Genomic DNA, 22,067 nt, shown 5'->3' on the forward strand with positions numbered 1-22,067 from the left:
ATTTAAATTTAAGTTCTTCGCATACGTTAAAGAAAAAAAATGAATTTTTTAAAGAATCAAATTTTCTTTTTTTCCTTACATATTTGGAGTTAAGAATTGTAATGATTTAGATGTAATCAGCCAAGCAATCACGTTATATGTTTGTTGAGACTTTTTAACATTTAATTTTATAGCACAACAGTTTTATATACAATTAATAGTACAACAGTTTTATATACAATTAATAGTACAACAGTTTCATGTACAATTAATAGTACAAAAGTTTTATATGCAATTAATAGTACAACAATTTCATATTCAATTAATAGTACAACAGTTTTATATAAAATTAATAGTACGTAACAGTTTATAGTACATTAACGGTTTAGTTTTATAGTTATAACATTAGTAAAACTAAGACCATACATTGTTAATAGACAATTAGGTTAATGTTTACTGTAAAAAGGATTTTGTATGTATGCAAAATTATCGAATATTTTAAATATGTAATTTTTTTTAAAGTTTGATAAAAAATTTCTGCTTTAAAAAGTGTACGATATTGGTAAAAATAATTTTGAAAAGACTTTCATGTGAGAGTAAGTAAAACATTTCTCCCCCCCCCCTTTATTACTTGCAGCAAATTCACAGATATTTTTTAAAACCTTTATAATGAAATAGGACTGAGAAAAATTGCGGCTATTATTTGGTAAGATTAAAAATAAAATGTTTTAATAATAAATGATAAAATTTGGTAGATGTAGTAAAATTTCGTCATGATACCTTACACCATGAGAAAAAATATTTATTTGGCTAAATTTTTATTTTAGTTTTGTTTTCTATCACTAAATATGTGGTAATAAAAACTATAATTTTAAAAACTGTTACCATATAAGCAGAAAAATTCCAATATGAAAGGTTTAAATACCGGATATTTTGGCTTTAATAACCAAAATTATGCTTTTTTTTAATTTATTATATATTTTTTTTAATTTTATTTTTTAATTATTTATTTATTTTTAATTTCTGAACCAGAATTGTCATTACGGTAATTTTACCGGAATTTTTTTCTCTGGACAGTTATGTTTAGCATATTTAAATTATTTTGTTGTAGCATTCTATAACACTACAATTGAGTGATCACCATGTATACCTAAAAAAATCTTTGACCAACATTTACCCCAGTACATACTACAAAAAGTTTAAAATTTGTCTTCCTAAACAATTTCGTATGTATTGTAATTTTATTACGCTATCCTTGAACTTCGTTGCTTTGTTATATCATCATAGTTATTTAAAGATTTTTAAAAAACCTGCATTTAAAATAGAGCATTTCAGTTGCGTTTTATTGTAAGACTTTTGTATAACTAAAGTTTGAGAAACATCAATTATCCCCAAGTATAAAAAAACCTGTGAGCAAATATCCTCTCAGTACGCTCTGTGAAATATTTAAGGTATGAAGTAGTTTCGGATGTATTGATAATCTAAAGTAATAAAACTTATATTTTAAAATTACTTAAATGCGTAATTTAAAGCTGTGTATTACAGGGTGCGTAGCGTTTTTAAAAAGTGCTTAAAGGTGCTTATTTTCGATTTTCGGCTTTCAAAAGCCATTAAAGGTGCTTTTTTCATTGAGTGTTTTTAAAAAGTGCTTAATTTTCGTCTTTTTAAAAATGAGATTTTTCCTTTACTATGTCGATTTTTACTTCGAATTATGCAAAAAGTCACAGTTCACATTGTTCTATTCAACGTTTTCACAATTAATTTAACCAGTATGAAAACACCATTTGTTTACATGATTCAAAATTTCATGAATTTTGACAACAGTCAAAAACAATGCCAAAATGTTTTTTTTTTGACATGACGATTAAAAGAAGATAAAACCGTCAATTGTCAAAAATTTTCCTACCCTGCCTAATTATGATACTTTTTTAAAGTGCTTAAAAATATTTTTTGAGTGCTTGAAAAGTGCTTAAAAGGTGCTTATTTTTTATTGAATACTTTGGCTATATTAAAATGAAAATGCTGTTTTTGTTTACACAATTGTTCAAAATATATAAAAGACTTTTATTTTGCTAAACACACAAAAAAAAGAAGAAAAAAAACTGGTGATTAAAAAGCAGTAGAATGAAAAATAACATCTGCTATATTCAGTACGTCAACAAATGAAACTAAATCTTTCAACTTTTCAACCCTTTCAAATCATTATGAGAAAAAAAATACACAAAACGTGAGAAGTTGCGAAAGAAAGTAGGAGGATGTAAAGAATAATTTTTTTTAGATTTTCTGTTATTGGAAAAAAAGGAAAAATTAAGCTTTCACTAACTTGTTAGAATCAAGGTCTTTTCCTTAAGTTTTTTAGACTTCATTCAAATTCATAAAATTGGAAAGAAAGAAAGGGTTGTTTTAATGTATAATGTTACATAAGAGATATTATTATAATGACATGATTAAAAGAAAAAAAATTATCAATCATTTTGGTTTTGAATATTTATAATTTAATTTAGAACTGAATAGTAGCATTTGTAGATCGTAGTTTTTATATCTATCTTCTCAATTAAGTTCTATTCTAATGGAAAGACTCAGTGCCTTCCGTATGTATCCGGTGTTTTGCAATGATCCAAGCTAATTGGAAAAGTCCTCAGTATTTTCTTATATATCTGATATTTTTAGGCTAATTACAATCAGCCTATATTCCTTTAGGCTAATTATTAATTGTCAGATAAATTACTCATTCAGACTGAATTTGCTTGGCTTTTTGCAATAAACCTTTGTAAGACTACATGTAAAAAGCCTTCTCTATTGCTTATATCCATTATATATCCTTCTCTATTGTATTTCCTTGGTTTATTGCAAACTGCCTGAAATAGAACAGATTTGTTGAATAATGATTGACTTATTTTCTTAGTTGAATAAAAGTATTTAGGTTCAGAGACTTGATTTAAATATGAATAATAAAATGAAGAGTTTGTCTTTGTGTGTGTGTCTCTTATAAATCAATAACCGTTGGTTCTATTATTCTGAAATTTGGAAAGCGGCAGCGATGGTTAAATTTAGCCATTGATCCTAAATATTTTTTCAAATTTTCAAGTAGTTTATTTGGCAGAGCCGTTTGGAAAAATGGAATTTTCTCATTTTAAAAGCGTTAGTCATCATTTTAAATTAAATTATAGGCGATTCTATTTTTCCAAATACTTTAAAAGTAACATTAGTTGAAAAAAGGAGTTTATTAACACGTTCTTTAATGCCTAATTATTTTTTTATTCGTTATGTCAGATAAATAAAATGATACATTTGAACGAGGTTGCAGAAACGGACTACGTGGCCATAATAATTAAATTATCCGATACCACGTGATTGTTATGCTTTTAAAACATGTTTCTAGAAAACTAATTAATTTAAAATCAACGGTAATTGAAATGAGAAAAAAGTTATGTATTGAAAGGCAAAGTTAATGGTAAAGTTGGACTAATTCGTTTAGGAGAAAAAATGTAATAAATCACCAAACTATTATTGAAGTCAATGATGATTAATTTTGACAAGAGGTAATAATTGCAATAAAAATTAAACTATGTGTACTAAATAGAAAAATTCGTAACATACTACTATTGACGTTAGTGATGCTTAGTTAATGTTGGTAATGTGTATTAATTGAAATAAAAAGTAAGCTATGCATTAAAAAGTAAAGTTAATGGAAAAAGTATACTTATTCGTTATGGATAACCGTAAAATATTGCCTGATTATTATTGACGGTTATGTTTAATAAACTTTGGTATTATTAATTAATTAAAATAAAAAAATAAGCTATATACTAAAAAGCAAAGTTGTTGTAGAAAATGTACTTAGTCGTAATTGGGGAACCACAGAAGCATTTCATACTAATGTGACGCTTAAATAATTTTTGTATTACTTACTACTGCTATTACGATAATTAGTGAAGTTTTAATAGCGAATTCTATTACGGATTTTCCGTAGTTTCAGAAACTATTTTTTCCAGTGGTAAAGATATTGTATTAATATTTTAATGCATTATAAATATTTTAAACAGTATTTTAAGGTCAGATAGAAAAATGGTTATACTAACTAAAGTAAAATAGAATGAAATTTTTAGAATAGAATTCGCTGGGTTACTTAAGTAATTAATTATAGTCAAGAATAATTTATATTTAAAACAATAATGGAAATTCATAATTGATAATTATAATATAGTAATTATAGTATAGAAATTGATAATTATAATATAGTAATTATAACATAGAAATTGATAATTATAATAGTAATTATAGTATAGAAATTGATAATTATAATATGGTAATTATAGTATAGAAATTGATAATTATAATATAGTAATTATTAAGGCCCGGATTTTGATGACATTTTCATTTTTTTGCATTTTTTGCATTTTTGGACATTTTTTGTCCTTTAGAGCATTTTTTGAGATTTATAGGGCATTTTCTTTAAATTTTGGGGCGTATTTTGCATTTTAAAGCATTTTTTAAATTTTTTGTTAATTTTTTTTGTAATTTTTATTATTTTTTATAATTTTTTATTGTTACACTGGCTTTCAAACAATGAAGAAAATCTCTAGGATATTAAAAGGTGAAGCAACATCTTTTCAAATTGAAGAAGAATTGTCAGTAAGTGTGACCGTCCTTTTCAAGTACGCACTAATAACATCAGTAGACGTTGAAAGAAGCTTCTCCTGGTATAAAAATTTGCTTTCAGACAAGAGACGCTCGTTTACATTTCAAAATATTAATAAAAAAATTTAATAATCCATTGTAATTTTGATATTTAGTAATATTATGAGATGGAAGTTGTTATATTCATTTAAGTTTCTATACAAAATGAAAATGTTTTGGAGTCAATATATTTTCCTTTTTTTTTTTTGTTGTTATTTTAGGATATAAAACATATTTTTCAAACTTTAATGAACGTAGAACAAGTATTGCATTGCTTTATATTTTTTGAAACGACTCATAATAATTTTAAAGAGTAAAACATTGTTTTAGTTCAATATTTTTACTTTTATTTAAGTCATGTTATAAGGCATTTTAAGGGCTTTTTTTGCACTTCTAAGGGCATTTTTTGCAATTTGTAAGGGCATTTTTTGCACTTTTTAAGGGCATTAATTGAGAATTTTTAGGTCATCAAAATCCGGGCTCTAGTAATTATAGTACAGAAATTGATAATTATAATATAGTAATTACAGTATAGAAATTGATAATTATAATATAGTAACTATAGTACAGAAATTGATAATTATAATATAGTAATTATAGTACAGAAATTGATAATTATAATATAGTAATTACAGTATAGAAATTGATAATTATAATATAGTAACTATAGTACAGAAATTGATAATTATAATATGGTAATTATAGTATAGAAATTGATAATTATAATATAGTAATTATGGTATAGAAATTGATAATTATAATATAGTAATTATAGTATAGAAATTGATTATTATAATATAGTAATTATAGTATAGAAATTTATTACTACAATATAGTAACTATTGTACAGAAATTGATAATTATAATACGGTAATTATAGTATAGAAATTGATAATTATAATATAGTAATAATATTATAATTGTTCTTTAATAACATTATGCAAAGGATTTGGATATTAGCAACATTTTAAAACAAAGTAAATTGTTCTAAAAGGAGATTCTAATAAATATTTCAATGTAAGAAGATTTAACTTTTTCAAATGGGTTTTATTCGGGAAAATTTAACAAATTCTAGGAATGCTCAAAAATCGTTAAAAGTGAGAATATTTCTTTAAGGAGAGAAAAACAAAAAACAGTAATTATTTTCCAACATTAGAATATCAGAACACAAATCATGTTTTTGTGTCCTGAAAAGTACCATCTGCGATGTATGCGGATTTGCAAATGTAACTGAATCTCGACTTTTCAACACTCGCAGCTCGTCAACCCTTTCAGGTCACTTGGGCAGAACGAAATTTACGTCTGAATGCGATGACTTTTTTTTCTAGTTTTTACTGTTTGCTTTTTATTCATTTTCTGAGTAAGAGCTTCTCACATTTAGTGAGTACTTTTAACTTAAAAAAATGTTGACTCTCTAATTTCCTTCTCGCTTTTGACTTTTTTTTTTAAATCCACACTTTAGCTCATGGATGCCAGATGTTGTCTTTTAGTGAAAAATTATTTCTTCCTGTTTTTCTTTATATCTTATCTTTTTTAAACGGATTAAATAATCTTCTTTTCCAAGAACCCATTCCTTTTCTTCAAAGTCTTCTCATGTGTATAATTTAGTTGTTTTTCTATCTATACTTTGTTTCAATCTGAGAAAACGGTAGATGCGTCGATGTCTGTTAACTGTATATGGTATTCCAATGGATGTAATGTTTCCAATAAATGATGGCATTTGTATATGCTTAAATTTGTTTTTTATTAATGATGGCATTTGTATGCTTAAATTTGTTTTTTTTTTATTTAGTTTAACTAGTAACCATAGTACTGTAAATAGGTTTTGATGAAATAACGTACATTTTTCAATATTTTTAAGTTTTCAGTTCTAAACCAATTTGTTTTTATTAACAACAATTACAAACTTTTTTATGGAATGGCTTCTACTAAATCTGCTCTCGTATGACTTCTTACTTCATTCCAAAGTCTTCTTATGTGTATAATTTAGTTGTTCTCTACCTATACTTAGTTTCAATCTGAGAAAACGGTAGATGCGTCGGTGTCTGTTAACGGTATATGGTATTCCAATGGACGTAGTGTTTCGAATAAATGATGGCATTTGTATATGCTTAAATTTGTTTTTTATTAACTTAACTGATAACCCAAAGTAGTACTCTAAATAGGCTTTGGTGAAATAACGTATTGTTTTGAACATTTTTAAAGTTTTCAGTTCTGAACCAATTTGCTTTTTGCAATTGCAATCCTTTTTCGGGAATGGTTTTTAAAAATTACTCTCATATAACTAATTTCTTCTCTTTTGTATAATTTAGTTATATTTCAACCTAAACTTTGCTTCAATCTGAGAGAATAATAGATGCGCCAATGTCTGTTAACGGTATGTGATTTCCCAATAAATGAAGTGTTTCCAATAAACGATGACATTTGTGTAATTTTTTTCAGCTTAACTGTCAGCCAAAGTAGTACTTTATAAAAGCAGCTATAAAATAAATCGTTGGATAAATTTAAATGTTTCAGTTTTGAACCTATTTGTGTTTATGAACATTTTAATTACAAATATTTTGATGGAACGCCTTCCATTAGAACTTTTTTCTTTTCTTCAAAGTCTTCCTTTGTATTGAGTTGCGTTAAAGATAAAAATCAATAAGATACGTTTAAAAATGATGAAACAAAACCTTTTTATCATACCACTACACTAGGAATTTATGTTAGGTAAATAGGAAAAAAAGGTACCAAAAATTAAAAAGTGCATAGAAAGTATTGATTTTCTTTTTAAATGTATTATTTCCACGTGAATATTTTTGTTAAAACTTATGGTTTCGGAGTAAATCTATCGAAATAGTTCACTAGACTAACAATTTTAAAACTTGTTTTGAGTTGTTATATCTCATTAAAAATTGGCGCCTAGATTTAAGAATAGTTTGGGGAGCTTTTCTAAAAAAATAGAAATTAATTGTTAGTCTTCATTGAAAGGAAAGTTAAAATTTGAGCTAAAGTCTATAAAACAATATCTTGGAGAAAGTTTTTTTGATCTATCACAAAACTATGTGCGGGGACTGATACTTTTAATATCAGCAAGTTGGTGCTCCTTCGCATTCTGTAAACTGTGTCCAACGTTGAGAATAGAAACAATCTTGTTGAATTTTTGCCCAAAGATGAATGGTCTCTAAGATCTCTGGACCTTCATCTATTGGATGATTTTCAGTTGGGTGCATACTTCAATGCAATAATTTTGTTTGCAATATGCAAAAATGATGCAATAATTTGGGCTGATTTTGGGCATTATAAGGGGAGTATGGTAAGATATTTCTATTGAAGTTGGATCTTATACATAATGATGTTTGTTTTGCCGTAAAAATATTTATTTCCGAGAAAATTTGTAGACACGATGTTTAGAAGATAATATTTCACTAATTCGGGAAACAATAGCTTAAAATATTTTTAATACAAAACAAGAATTTAAATTTTTACTAAAGGCAGATACAATGATATTTTCCGAACGAGAACTGAAATAGGAATTTTCTAATTTTTAATAATTTATGAACATTTTTGTGGTTTCTTGCTTTTTCTATTTTAATGAAAAGAATTGAATAAAAAGAATTGAAGGCCAACTATAATTATCTTTTAGCATTTCAACAATATGTATCGCAAAAATTTCAGATAAATAATTTTGTACCGAATCAACATGCTTTAGAGCATTTTTATTCGTATATCCTTCGCTTTTTTTCAATTGATCGTTTAAATATTAGTGCAAAAGGGTTTTAAAATAAAGATGGGGATTTTTTTGCATTAACCTGAACATATGTTTTTTTTTCTTTTTAAATCATTATAAGTTAGCTTATGAAATTTTAAAAATTTACTTTTGTATGTATAAAAAATATGCGAGATTAAATATCGTTAACAGAAATAAATTTTTGAGATTAAAGCCATTTTATTTGGGATTATAACTATAACTGTTTACCTTCAATTAAAAACTTGGAAGTAAAAAAAAACTATTTAAAATCTGAAGAAATGATTAATATAATTTAATTAATTTTAACTCTTGACTGGTTATGGCTTTATTTTAGCTGATTATTTTAATATTTAAATGAAAACGTTTTAAGTAATCTGTCTTTTTAATTAAAATAATTGGTTCGGGTTTTTATGTATTTCCCATGTCTAATTAAAAAATAAAAGTCTTTAAATGATTTTTTACTGAAAGGCATTTCTTAGTCATTATAGAAGCATATTTATTTTATTGCAATATTGCAGCTATTACATCTGTTGAGTGTTTATTGAGCGAAGTTAATATAATATAAATTTTTAAAGTATAGTACAGTAATACAGAAGCATATTTACATTAATATAGTACAGTAATATAATAAAACAGTACAGTAATATAGTACAGAAGCATATTTATTTTATTGCAATAATACTGCTATTACATCCGTTGAGTGTTTATTGAGCGAAGTTAATATAATATAAATTCTTAAAGTATAGTACAGTAATACAGAAGCATATTTACATTAATATAGTACAGTAATATAATAAAGCAGTACAGTAATATAGTACAGAAGTATATTTATTTTATTGCAATATTACTGCTATTACATCCGTTGAGTGTTTATTGAACGAAGTAAATATAATATAAATTCTTAAAGTATAGTACAGTAATACAGAAGCATATTTACAGTAATATAGTACAGAAGCATATTTATTTTACTGCAATATTACTGCTATTACATCCGTTGAATGTTTATTGATCGAAGTAAATATAGTATAAATTCTTAGAGTATAATACAGTAATACAATTACGTAAAGTATAGTACAGTAATACAATTAAATTCGTTATATAATTCAAGAAGCATGAAAACTAATTAAAAAAATTTTCTCAATAATTTGAATTCTAGCATTAATTGTGCCTACATATTTATTATTTGTTTTTGAAATTACAGACAACATTTTAATAATTTTTAAAACTTTTAAAACTAAACTTCACTGTCCAGATTTTAGTGTAGCTCAGCGCCAAAAATGTTCACACCTATTTTAAATCAAAGTGCTGTTTTGAAACACCATGCATAATTTTTGGATCTTGGTGCTTCACAATAACAAGCATGCTCTTTTAAACTAACCTCTACCATCTTTGTTATTGAGTAACTCTGAAATTTTTAATTTCAGTAAGATGTCATACACATACAAGTTAGTTTTATATTATATTATTAATATAGATGAAGAATCATTAATTTAGGATGCATCAATACAATATTCTTAAAATAAAATTAGTCTGTTAGTTAAACATACACATACATATTATTAATATAGATGAAGAATCATTAATTTAGGAAGCATCAATACAATATTCTTATAATAAAATTAGTCTGTTAATCAAACATACACATACATATTATTAATATAGATGAAGAATCATTAATTTAGGATGCATCAATACAATATTCTTAAAATAAAATTAGTTTGTTAATCAAACATACACATACATATTATTAATATAGATGAAGAGTTATTAGTTTATGATGCATCAAAACAATATTCTTAAAGTAAAATTAGTCTGTTACTCAAACATACACATACATATTATTAATATAGATGAAGAATCATTAGTTTATGATGCATCAATGCAATATTCTTAAAATACGTTTTCAATAAAAACAGCGACCAGAACATAATGCAAGCTAGTCATAAATTAATTCAATCTCTAAAACTCTTCATAAATTATCTAAATGCCGTAAAATATACCTACATTCTTAAAGATTGAAATATAATAATTTTTCTATACAATCACTAACCTTTAAACAGACTGATCGCTTCACATTTGAGTTAGTTTGTATAGAAATTTCTCCTCAATACATAACTTTCTCAGAAAAACAAGAAGACTTGTTGCTTTTCTGCAAGAAAAACACAGTGTAAAGGGATGTTTGAAAAGGGCTCAACCCCCCATATGGCTTGAATTTTTGGTTACATTTTTGATTTACTTTTTCTTAATAGTGTTTTGTTCTTAACATAGCTTTAACAACAGAATATCATTCAATACCACCAAACTTTTCATCAAAAGTAGAAAACAAGTGACTTTATTAAATTACAAGAAACAGCGTTTAGGACTTCTGTGCTTTTTTCACCAAAAATTATATTATACGAAATAATAAAAAATAATATTATACAAGTAGTAATTTAATATTGTACATTTGTCTGTTTTCTAGATCGTGTAAAAATTTCATTTATTATTGTTTTAAACTGATAAAAAAATGTTTGTGTTGAAAAATCTCTTGCAACACAATGTAAATTTTGCAAAAACAAAAGTATTTATCAAAAATGTAAAAACAAACGAGCATATAACATCTTTTACGTCACTCTTAGTTTATAGAACCATTTTATTAGTCCACCAGAAATAGATTATATTGATTACATTTGACGCAAAATTGCTGTTCCATTAAATTCAACTAAATTCAAGGCAGGGAAAGCTTGGTTAATTGTACTGAAAAATCTACTCACTCAGATCCGAAGTTAGCCGAACTGAACCATACTAAAAATTTTAAATATGAAAATTATAAAATTATTATTTAAAAATCATGAAAATAAATTTTAACTTGAATCCATACAGTCATTTCAATAACAAAACTTTACGAATTTACTTATTACTATGCAATCTGAATCTGAATTGCCCAGTGAAAAGTAAATTCGTATTTTGTATTGAAATTCATTGTTTAATTCCATAAAGTATTTTGATGATACCTTTCAACTTAGTTTTAAAAATACCCAGTTACTATTAATTGAATGTTGAGATTTAATAAACATTATTTTTTTTCTCACTGCAATACAAAAATATCATTGACAAAAAGTTACATGCAGCCAAAATGAAATCATAATTATCACATCATATGGGAAGAAAAGAAAATAAGGTTTACTCGTCAAATTTCTATAATTGATTTATTTATTCATATTAATTTATGCTTATTTACTTTTACCATCTATTAACTTTTGCGTTATGAATTGTTTTTCCTAACTCAAATATTTTAGATTGAAAAGCTCTGAATATCTGTTTGAAATAAAAAAAATTTCTACAGGTATTAAAATGTATTTACATCTACTATTTACATCTATTGTAATACATCTATTGTAATACGATGTATTTACATCTATTATAAATTTTTAAGACCCATGTAATCTGAAAAAAAAAATATGTGTATATAGTTGTATAGTTGCCACCATGTTTGATGTTGAGATAAACTAAATACTTTTTTAAGTACAGAACTGTAGTTATCGTGCAAAAAATTACATAAAATTTACAAAATTATACTTTTTCTAAGAACTAGTGCGAATATATAAATAAAAATGTGCTTACTTTTTAAACGAAATATTTTTGCAATTAAGCCGTAAATTGATTTTAATGTGCATGAAAATATGTATTGTGAATAAATAAGCAAGTAAAAAATGAATAAATGAATTACTGAAACTGTAACAGTTAAAAAGTAAATAAAAAATGTGACTACTTGCTCTGTAAAAAAAAGTTGGTTACCTGAACCCCTAAAATAGTGGCAGCTGCACACCAAATTTTTTTACAGTATAGGAATTCTGTCAAAAAACTCAATAGATTTTTAAAGTCTAATGACAAAAAAAATAATAAAATGAAAAAAATATATTCTAAGTTATTAATGCAAATGGACGAAATTGCATTACGAACTTAATTAAACTCAATTATCTTAAGAAAAAAAAACAATATTTAAAGGAGATTAAAACAATATTACAAACAATATTTTATATAAAAACGGAGTTAAATACTGTGCAATTTTCAGAAATACGCTCTTTGAGCCTTTTCCACTTTCTTAAATACACATTTTGAGCTGCGTTTATTCTCTTAATTACGCATTATGAGCTATGTCTATTTTTCTTAAATACGCATTTTAGGAAGTGACCATTTTCTCAAACGCTCATTTTGAGCTATGTCCATTTTCTTAAATATGCATTTTAAGCTAAGTCTGTTTTTTTAATCACACATTTTCAGCTATGTCCTTTTATAAGCACCCATTTTAAGCTATGTCAGTTTTATTATTTATGTATTTTGAGGTATGTCCGTTTTTTTAATCACGCATATTAAGCTATATCCGTTTTTTTAATCACCCACTTTTAACTATATCTAAGACAAAAAGCTCAACAGCGTTTTTCTATTTTGCTATTAACAACTGAAATAATTTGCATTTTAGTACTTTTTCAACATTTTATTAGTCATTGGTAATTAATGCCAATTTTATGTTACATAATTTCCATTATATACTTAAATTAAATACATAAATTTTGCATATATATATATATATATATATATATATATATATATATATATATATATATATATATATATATATATATATATATATATATATATATATATATATATATATATATATATATATATATATATATATATATATATATAATAACAGGGCTACATCTCTGTTATCATTGGTGAATGGTAACAATGATGTAGTCCTGTTATTATCTACATATATATATATATATATATATATATATATATATATATATATATATATATATATATATATATATATATTAAATTTATCAGAGAAAAAAAAACACATTTTATAACATACAACTCTAATATTTTCTTTAAAAATAATTTGTAAGAAAATATATATTTAAATTTCCATTTGAAACTTTCGACAATTTATTATCTTACAATACGTCCTTGTTAAGAAGATTAAAATGTAGCAGTTGCTAAGATAAGAAAATCACAACGCAATTTTTATTGTAAAAATAAGCAATATTTACGCAAATTTACTTCCGTATCACAGCTGTTAGGAATTATCTGTTTAAAGAGAAATCATTTATCATTTTTTATTTAAATTTAATTTGGAATATCTACATCTTTTGTAAATTTTAAGATAATTCATTGCAATCATATCTATATGATACTCAACAGTTTAATGTTCAAGGACTAAACACAGACAATTTAATTTAAAGAGAAAAACGGAAGGCACAAAATAAAAACCTTGAAAATATTGTCTCATTTTTTTAAATATTCTTATTTAATTCCTTTAATATTCTGATTTTTCTTTAATATTCTGTTTATATGTTCTGATAGCATTTAAAAGCAAATATGAAAATTTGTGAAGAAATTCCAAAAGTAAAACACTCTCAAATTTACATTTATGCCTGAGTTTCAAATTTTCTGTTTTATTCTGCTTAATAATTTAGGTAAAAACTAAATTCAATTAGAATAGATTCTCAACTTGTTCAAAATACTGACTATTTGAAATTATGAATGAATTTGTATTAGTAATTACGAAACTTTGCAAGATAAAGCATATAGGTTTAAGTATTATATTAAAATTCTTTTTCTGGTTAGTTTACATATTATGGAAGCAGGATAGCAAGTAATTAAATTTCAATTTTTGACGGAACGCCATCCTTAAGTTTACTAAGCACTTTAGCCTAGTGCATATTTTAGCCGAGATGACTAATTGGTAAATCCCTTGACCAGCTAAACGGGGGTTCGAATCCCTGCGTTGACACCGTATTATTTCCTTCCACGAATGAGTTTCCAGTTACCTACACTTCCTAACTGCTTAATACAATAACGTCTGGTATTTCCAATCTGTCACGATAGATATCACCTCTAGATAAGCTAATTACGCAACATTTCACGCTTCACTTGACAAAACACAACTCAAACACAACTCAGCCACATCTATGACATTCAACTACAACCTAACTTCAATATCTATTACCTAACGAAAAGCCTAACTCAAATGTCCAATTAAGTTTCATTTTTATGGTTTTGAAACCATGCTAGTTGTAAATGGTTACATAACCGTATAGTTTTGCCTTTACGGTTTCTTAATATGCAAATTGTAAACGGTTTCAAAGCCGTAAAAGTTAAGTAATGTTCCTAACCTTAAGCTCTACGGTTAATTGGATGAACAGATAGCATCTGGTTATTTTACAGTAATTTTAGAATGGAAATTCTAATATTGCACATTCTCCATGTAAGTTGATTTTGGCCATTTTAATTATCACCGATAGAAGAGTATATACTTTTATTTTCACTTTGTTACTTTTAAAAATTAGTACTTTTAGTTTAGGAAGGTGCTTTACTTTCAGGAAAATGTACTGTTATTTGATTTTTATTGTTAAAGCTCAAAAATTGCTTCGATTTATGTTTCTTCGAATAAGTTCTAAGAATAAAACTTTTTTTTTAAAAAATAAATATCATGATATATTTAAAATTCAATGTCTCCCTTCATGTAGCCGTGTAACTTATGATTCATTTTTAAATTCATTATTTTTTAATTTGTTTTCTCCTGAGGTATTTTTTTTTTCGGAAAAAAATTCTCAAAAACTTACTTTTAAATAGTTTCATTTTTTTTAAATCTATACATTTTTTCTTATAAAGATGATAGTTCTAAATTTGCTTTTAATCTTGCAGAAAACAACTATATCAAACATAAATTCATCATTGATTAAATAAAATGGTTGGTTACTACTGTATAACGTATTATTTATTTATTTATTTTAAGGACTGACCCGAATCTGAGAGAGCAATAGAGCTAATTTGCAATTGCTTTTTTCAGCAAAATTTTTTTTAAATTTTATTCTATGTGCCTCGAGTAATGTGTGTAATAAAAGCTGGAATAGAATATTGAATTAAGGAGTAAAATTTTCATGTGTTCGACAATTTTAAATGCTTTTTCTGCCCTACTTATCTATTTTCAAAGATAATTAATTCACGAATGCCATTTAAATAATTTCAGACCCTAAGCTGTAAATGCAATAGAGAATATCTGCTTGTTTACCTAAGTTTTTAAATTTGTAATTATATGCACATGGAATGCAGATTGATTACTAAATATCAAATACCAAATTTCATTACAGTGTTCAATTATGATACAAAATGTGCGAGACAATTTTAAATCTTTAAAGTGAAATAGTTCACTATTGCCTATTTAACCTCCATATAGCATCTATACTGATTCTGACACATACTATGATCTTTTGATGATCTTTAAACTGGTGTACACTTAATGCACGAATGCATACATTGTGTACCTCATATCTGTGTCAGGAAGAAATGTTTCCTTCACGCTTTGTGATAATTGCCTTGTTCAGGGGAAACCCTTTCTGCCCACAATACTTTTGTATCTTTAGTTCACATTTTTTCACTTATTTCTCACTGCCATTGTTAAACTTTCCCCGTTTCTCGATGTTGTGACAAGAAATTCTGAAGTTTTTACTAACTGTTAAAATTGAAAAATTGATTTCCTTTTTTTAGACCGCTTTTATATCTGTTATTGTTACGAGTTACAAAACCAAGAATTGTAACCCTTTGACAAAAGATTTAAACTTATCGAGTTGGATGATTTATCAGCTTTCTATTAATTCAAGCTACACCGTTTCCTGGTCTGATTCCTTTTTTTTTTCTAAATGCATTTTGCTTTTTGTGTGTGCGACAAGTAAATTCTAAGTTCTAAAAACACTTTTATCTTTTAACGCTTTCCTTTTTTTCATTTCATTTCTATTTGGCGTTTATTAAGAAAATTTGGCGCAGAAAGCCTTTGCAACCCCAATTGCGATAAAAACTTAGTAAAACAGCGTCTTCAATAAAGAAAGAGGTCAAGTTCCCACGGTAAGCCGCTAGGTTTGGCGCAGTTTATGTGTACAAGTGTGTTATCACATTAGGTTATTAAAGAGCACATTCTAAATGAGGAAAGTACTCTCTCTTTTTATCAACTATTTGAAACCGACAGAAGTTTTAACTCATTTCCTGTTATTTGTTGGGTTTCGCCTTAAATACAGAACCGTTTCATCTATTACTTACGGTAGCTAATTGTATCAAAGTACCAATTTCCTTTCTTTTTTAACTCTTCCAAAATGTTGAACAATTCTCGGCATTTCATATTTTTCTCTGTTATTTTACATGACGAGCTGTCTTCTTTTCATTTTTTTATCCCCACTTTACCCATCTTCATTTTTTTCTTCTCTTTTTTTTTCTTTTCTCCTCATCAGAATTGTAACAGCTGGATAGTACGAATGATAACTCAATTAGAGATAGGTGCTACAATACCGAAAGAGAGGGGTGGTATTTCTTTTGGAAGTTTTTTTTTCATCAACATTTCTTTTGTATATCGTCCAATGAAAAATATTTATCGTTGAGGTTTCTTGATATGAAGATGATAGATAGAAGATTTTTTCAAAATTAACAATAAAATCTTGTTTATCGATTAAATATAACTTAAAATGATTTGTGCATGAAATCAAAAATTACATTAAATATACCTAATTTATATTTAAGCTTATTTACGTTATAGAAATTGTCTAGCGAACATTTTATTTCCTATTATAGTCTCTTTAATATTTCTTTTGAATATTATCCAAAGAAAAAAACCCCTCAAAATTAAGGGTTTTTAATGCGAAGTTGAAGGGAATATTTTTTTTTCTCAGAATATACGAATTTATTGTTCATGTTTAGAAGTATAAATTTAAAATGTTTTGATGATAAGACCGAAATTTCCATTAAATATATATCTAAGCTATATCAATTGTATTATACATATTCCATTATCTGCTGAAGTATTTTTTTCCTTCAGCATTTTTCTTTTGCTCATTATCTAATGGAAAACATTATAAGTTTAGGTTTTTTAATATAGAGTTGATAAGTATAAATTTTAGGAATAATCGTATTTAAGTGACCGCGAATAAAAATATGACTTAAATGAATTGTGGAAAAAATTACAAGAGGAATTAAATGAAAAAAACTTAATATGAGGCTGAACCATATATTTTTTGTCTTCATAACAATCAAATTTTGTGTCCACCGAAAATGTCAAATAGTTGGTAAATAAATTTAAAAAATATTACTAATGTATCCTAATTAGGTGTAACTATATAGCAATTATAAATCTAAAAAATTGCAAAAATGTAAAAATATAAAACGAAAGAAAAGAGAGTTTACATTTTTAGAACGTTGACATTTTAAAACTATTGTAATTTCATAATTAGTGATATCTATTTGCTAGTAGCTTCGATTTATTCGATATCGTCGCTAAAATGCCTTTTTTTTAAGAACCCTTTCTGCTTGTGGTCAGTTAATCGTAGAACGTAGGAGCGATGATTTTATCTCCTATAGCTTATAAGAGCACTCACTCAGTACATCAAAAAAAAAATTTTTTTTTCTTTAGCTTTTATAGATTGTGGATGCGGATGATGAAATTAGGTTTTTATAACACGTTCATAGACGAGATACCATAATTATGTGTTCTTGCAAGAATTAATGCTTCGAAAAATTGTAATTGGTTTTCAAATAAATAAATAAATCAAAAAGTTAAAACTTGGAATCAGTTTTGCACTCCTGAAGTTTGCAGCATTTGTATTTATAACATAGGACCACGAGGTCAATGTTACAGAATTAATATTAAATATACTTCTGATGCTTCTGGCGATATACAAATGCGATTTATGGAATTTTTCTTTTCTTTTGTAAATACATTATGTTGTAGTTTAATTAAGTTGTACTGTGCGCCAAATAAAAAATAAAGCGGAACTTCCTAATAACAATACTATTTTTGCTAATAACTATATACTTAATTACAATATAATTGAATCTAATTGTTTGACGAATAAATTATTGCTAGTATAAATAAATTTTTGAAAATATTAAATAGTTATTAATAAAAATTCTTTGACTGTTCTGAAATATATGTTTGCTTACGTTATAGCTAAAGGTAGTACTTCCCATAAAGTGAGAGTTTTTTTAAATTTTTTTTTATGTAGATAACAAGTAACTTTGCCAACCAGAAATTACAAATGGTAAACTTTGCTTATCAAATTTCTAAATTTTTAGTGAAATAGGAAGCGATGAAAATAAATTTAAGCAGCATAAATAACAACAGAATAGGACTCCCATAGAAAATATTTAGTTATTTTCCTTTTTCCAATTTATATAGACGCGGATAGGTATTTTTTATTCAAAGTTTAAAACTGAGCAAAATAAAGCTAGTTGATTGTATCTAAAATAATAATAACTTCTGTTGGGAAATTTACCGTTAAATGGGGAAAAAGAGTTTTTTTTTCCTCTAAAATTCTTTATAAAAGGTTATTTTGAGTTTGCGAATTTACATATTTTTATAAGTTTCAAACTTTCTTCGCAAAAAAACCTCTCAGTATCTTATTTTATGCTAAGATAGCTGCCCAACGCATAAAGAAAAGGGAAGATAGATACACGTGAATAACTTGTGAATTAAGTCATCGGATTTTTATGTACAGTTGGGCAAAAAAAAAAAAAAATGGTTCACCCTGAATAACTTTTCATCTAAGGATCAGATCTTCACTTTCTAGGACTCATTCTTAATGGCTCAAGGGGGAGACCTCAAATATGCTAATTAATTAGTGATAACGAAACTTTAAGACACGAAATCAGAATAAACATAAAATCTGGAAAACATACACTTTTTTCAACGGATTCCCATTTCTGATCGCCGAAACATAAGGGGTAGTCGCAATAGATTGCGTGGAAATATGGTCCCCATAGTTTGGTCAAGAGAGTGATTCAAAGTTTGGACCCCTTAATGTCCAAATAAGTTTTAATAAATCTTTATTATTTTTTGTTATTTCATTAAATAATAGTCGAAATAATTTTGAATGGAAGGTATGCAATTTTTTACATCATTTTAAAGTATATAATTTTATATGGTAAAATGCAAAACTTGAGAGAAATTGGTTGAATGGTTCTTTAATCATATTTCCAAGATTACGGCTACCCCCTATATTTTGGGGATCGAAAATCCGAATCCTTCGAAAAGAAAGTTCTGTTCATCCAGAAAAGTACGTTTGTGTGTACGTACGAAACTTAAAATATCGTCTGCACTAATTAGCATATTTGAGGTCACCCCGTCGAATCATCAAGATTGAATCCTGAAACGTGAAAATCCGATCATTAGATCAAAAGTTGTTCTGGGCGGTCCCTTTTTTTGTGCATTGTACATAATAGCATACAATCTGACGTTAAACATTTGAATTAACTAGTCCTGACAAAAATTTGAAATTCAAAATGAGAAAAAAACATCCCTTTTCAATGATTTGTTTTCATTTTTATTTGGATAAGTTTTTAACCGTCAAAGTATCAAAAACAAAGAAGTAGATAAAAAAAATCTGAAAAATTTGTCCCAAGAGTTTGGAAAGGTGATGGCACGAATGTTTTAGCTTTTTAACGTTTTAAAGTTCCTTGATGCAATATAAATGATTTTCCTAAAACTATATAAGCGAGTAACATTTATAATAATAAACACAGTTATAAGGATTATAAGAAGTAACGGCATTCAGTGCGACGGTACTTTTTACCGTGAAATCCATTTTTATCGAAAAATGCTACTGAAGAAAAAAATCTAATAAACCATTATTTTTACAGTATTAATTACCGTAAAATCACTGAATCACTCTAATTAAATAAGTATTACTGTTAAAATGACAGTATAATATTTCACAGTAAGAATGGATTTTACGGTAAAATGGACTTTAAGGATGATTCAAGTGCCTGTTTTTAATATCGTAATTTGATACGGAATTTTTTACATTGCATCTGTAATCAATGCGAAAATCTGTATTTTTTATCAAAAACTTTCATTTTATCACATATATTAGTTAACTTTTTATAAATTTATTATTAAATACCAATTTTGTTATAAGTTGCGAGAATCATATAACTAAGATTTTTACCTCATTTGATACTTTTTATACAGTAAAATAACAAAATACAATCAATTTAATCAATAAGTAATTTGATACGGAATTTTTTACATTGTATCTGTAATTAATGCTAAAATCTGTATTTTTTTAATCAAAAACTTTTCATTTTATCACATATATTATTTAATTTTTTATAAATTTATTATTAAATACCAATTTTATTATAAACTGCGAGAATCATTAACTAAGAATTTTACCTCATTTGATACTTTTTATACTGTAAAATAACAAAATACAATCAGTTCAATCAATAAGTAATTTGATACGGAATTTTTTACATTGCATCTTTAATTAATGCTAAAATCTGTATTTTTTTTATCAAAAACTTTTCATTTTATCACATATCTTATTTAACTTTTTATAAATTTATTATTAAATACCAATTTATTATATACTGCGAAAATCATATAATTAAGATTTTTACCTCATTTGATACTTTTTATACTGTAAAGTAGCAAAATACAATCATAATATACAAACGAAGCAAAACATACGCGGTAAAAATACGCAATTGGCTGATATATAAAACCTACATAAACAAAGAAAAAAAAAATCCCTTCGCAAAACAAAGAGCCCATTTAAATAACAATGAATTTACTCTGCCTCGTTATAAAGACAGGAAAAGAAAAGCATCGTAGTTCATAAAGCCAATCAATCCATATTCACTAGAGCATTCTGGACTTAACTGATCCCGCTTCTTTTCCTATTTAGTGAAATTCTAAACCTGCCAGAGAATGAAGGCAAAAATAGGATATAGACTAGAAAGAAAAAGTGTAGCATGTTATTGAGCAATAGAATAAAAATCGGCTGGGTTTAAGACTTTCTTCCAACAAAGACCGTAGCCATTTAATGAAAAACGTTTCGTTTTTATTTCCGGATTACGATTCTGCTACCACATAGGGACGGAATAAAAATTCCCCCCTTTAAAAACTACATCGGAATGCGATAGGAAAGAAGTAAAGTTGTTTGATAGTGTGGGGAGGAGTTATAAAAGCGCAGTCAAAGTTAAAGAGGCAAGTGGCTAAAGTGCTGCGCCATCATGGGAAATACTGGGTAAAGCATAGGTTAATAACCCCTGCGGGTATTTTTAAGGGAATTTCCACTATTCTGGGGTGAAATCAGATTTTTTATATATTTTTTTACATTATCTGCAAACGTCAGGAAACGTTTGAGTGAAAGTTTGATTCTTTTACGTCTTTCGAGTACTGCTTCTTATGGGGAGAAAAAAAAATTAAAAAGTTTTAGGAGTTTTTTTTTCCCCTTTTTTTTTCTTTGCTGGTAAGGGTGTAAGTGAGGTGAGTATTTGAAAAGTTTCCGATCTCTTCACCTTTCTTTTCTTTAGAAAAAATTGAAGTTTTTCCTTCGAATGTGAAAAAAAGTAGAAAAAATAACGTTCGTTTTTATTTCAGAGTTGGGATTTTTTTTCCAACCTTTTTTTGAATAGGCTCTGTCCAAAAAAGTACATAAATGTCATAATATTCCAAAGAAAGCTTATCACGGTGAATTTTAAAGCCAATTAATCTTTTTGTGACGCTTATATTTCCGGAAAATTTGATAAAAAATGTCTTTTATGCGGAACCATATCATATCCTTATTTAACAAAAAAAAAAAGATAAATCTCCTACATTATATTTCTATAAATATTTCTCACTGAATAAATT

Source organism: Parasteatoda tepidariorum, chromosome 11 (genome assembly GCF_982258835.1).
Source record: "Parasteatoda tepidariorum strain Cologne lab strain chromosome 11, Ptep-v5.0, whole genome shotgun sequence".
In the NCBI taxonomy this organism is placed as follows: domain Eukaryota; kingdom Metazoa; phylum Arthropoda; class Arachnida; order Araneae; family Theridiidae; genus Parasteatoda; species Parasteatoda tepidariorum.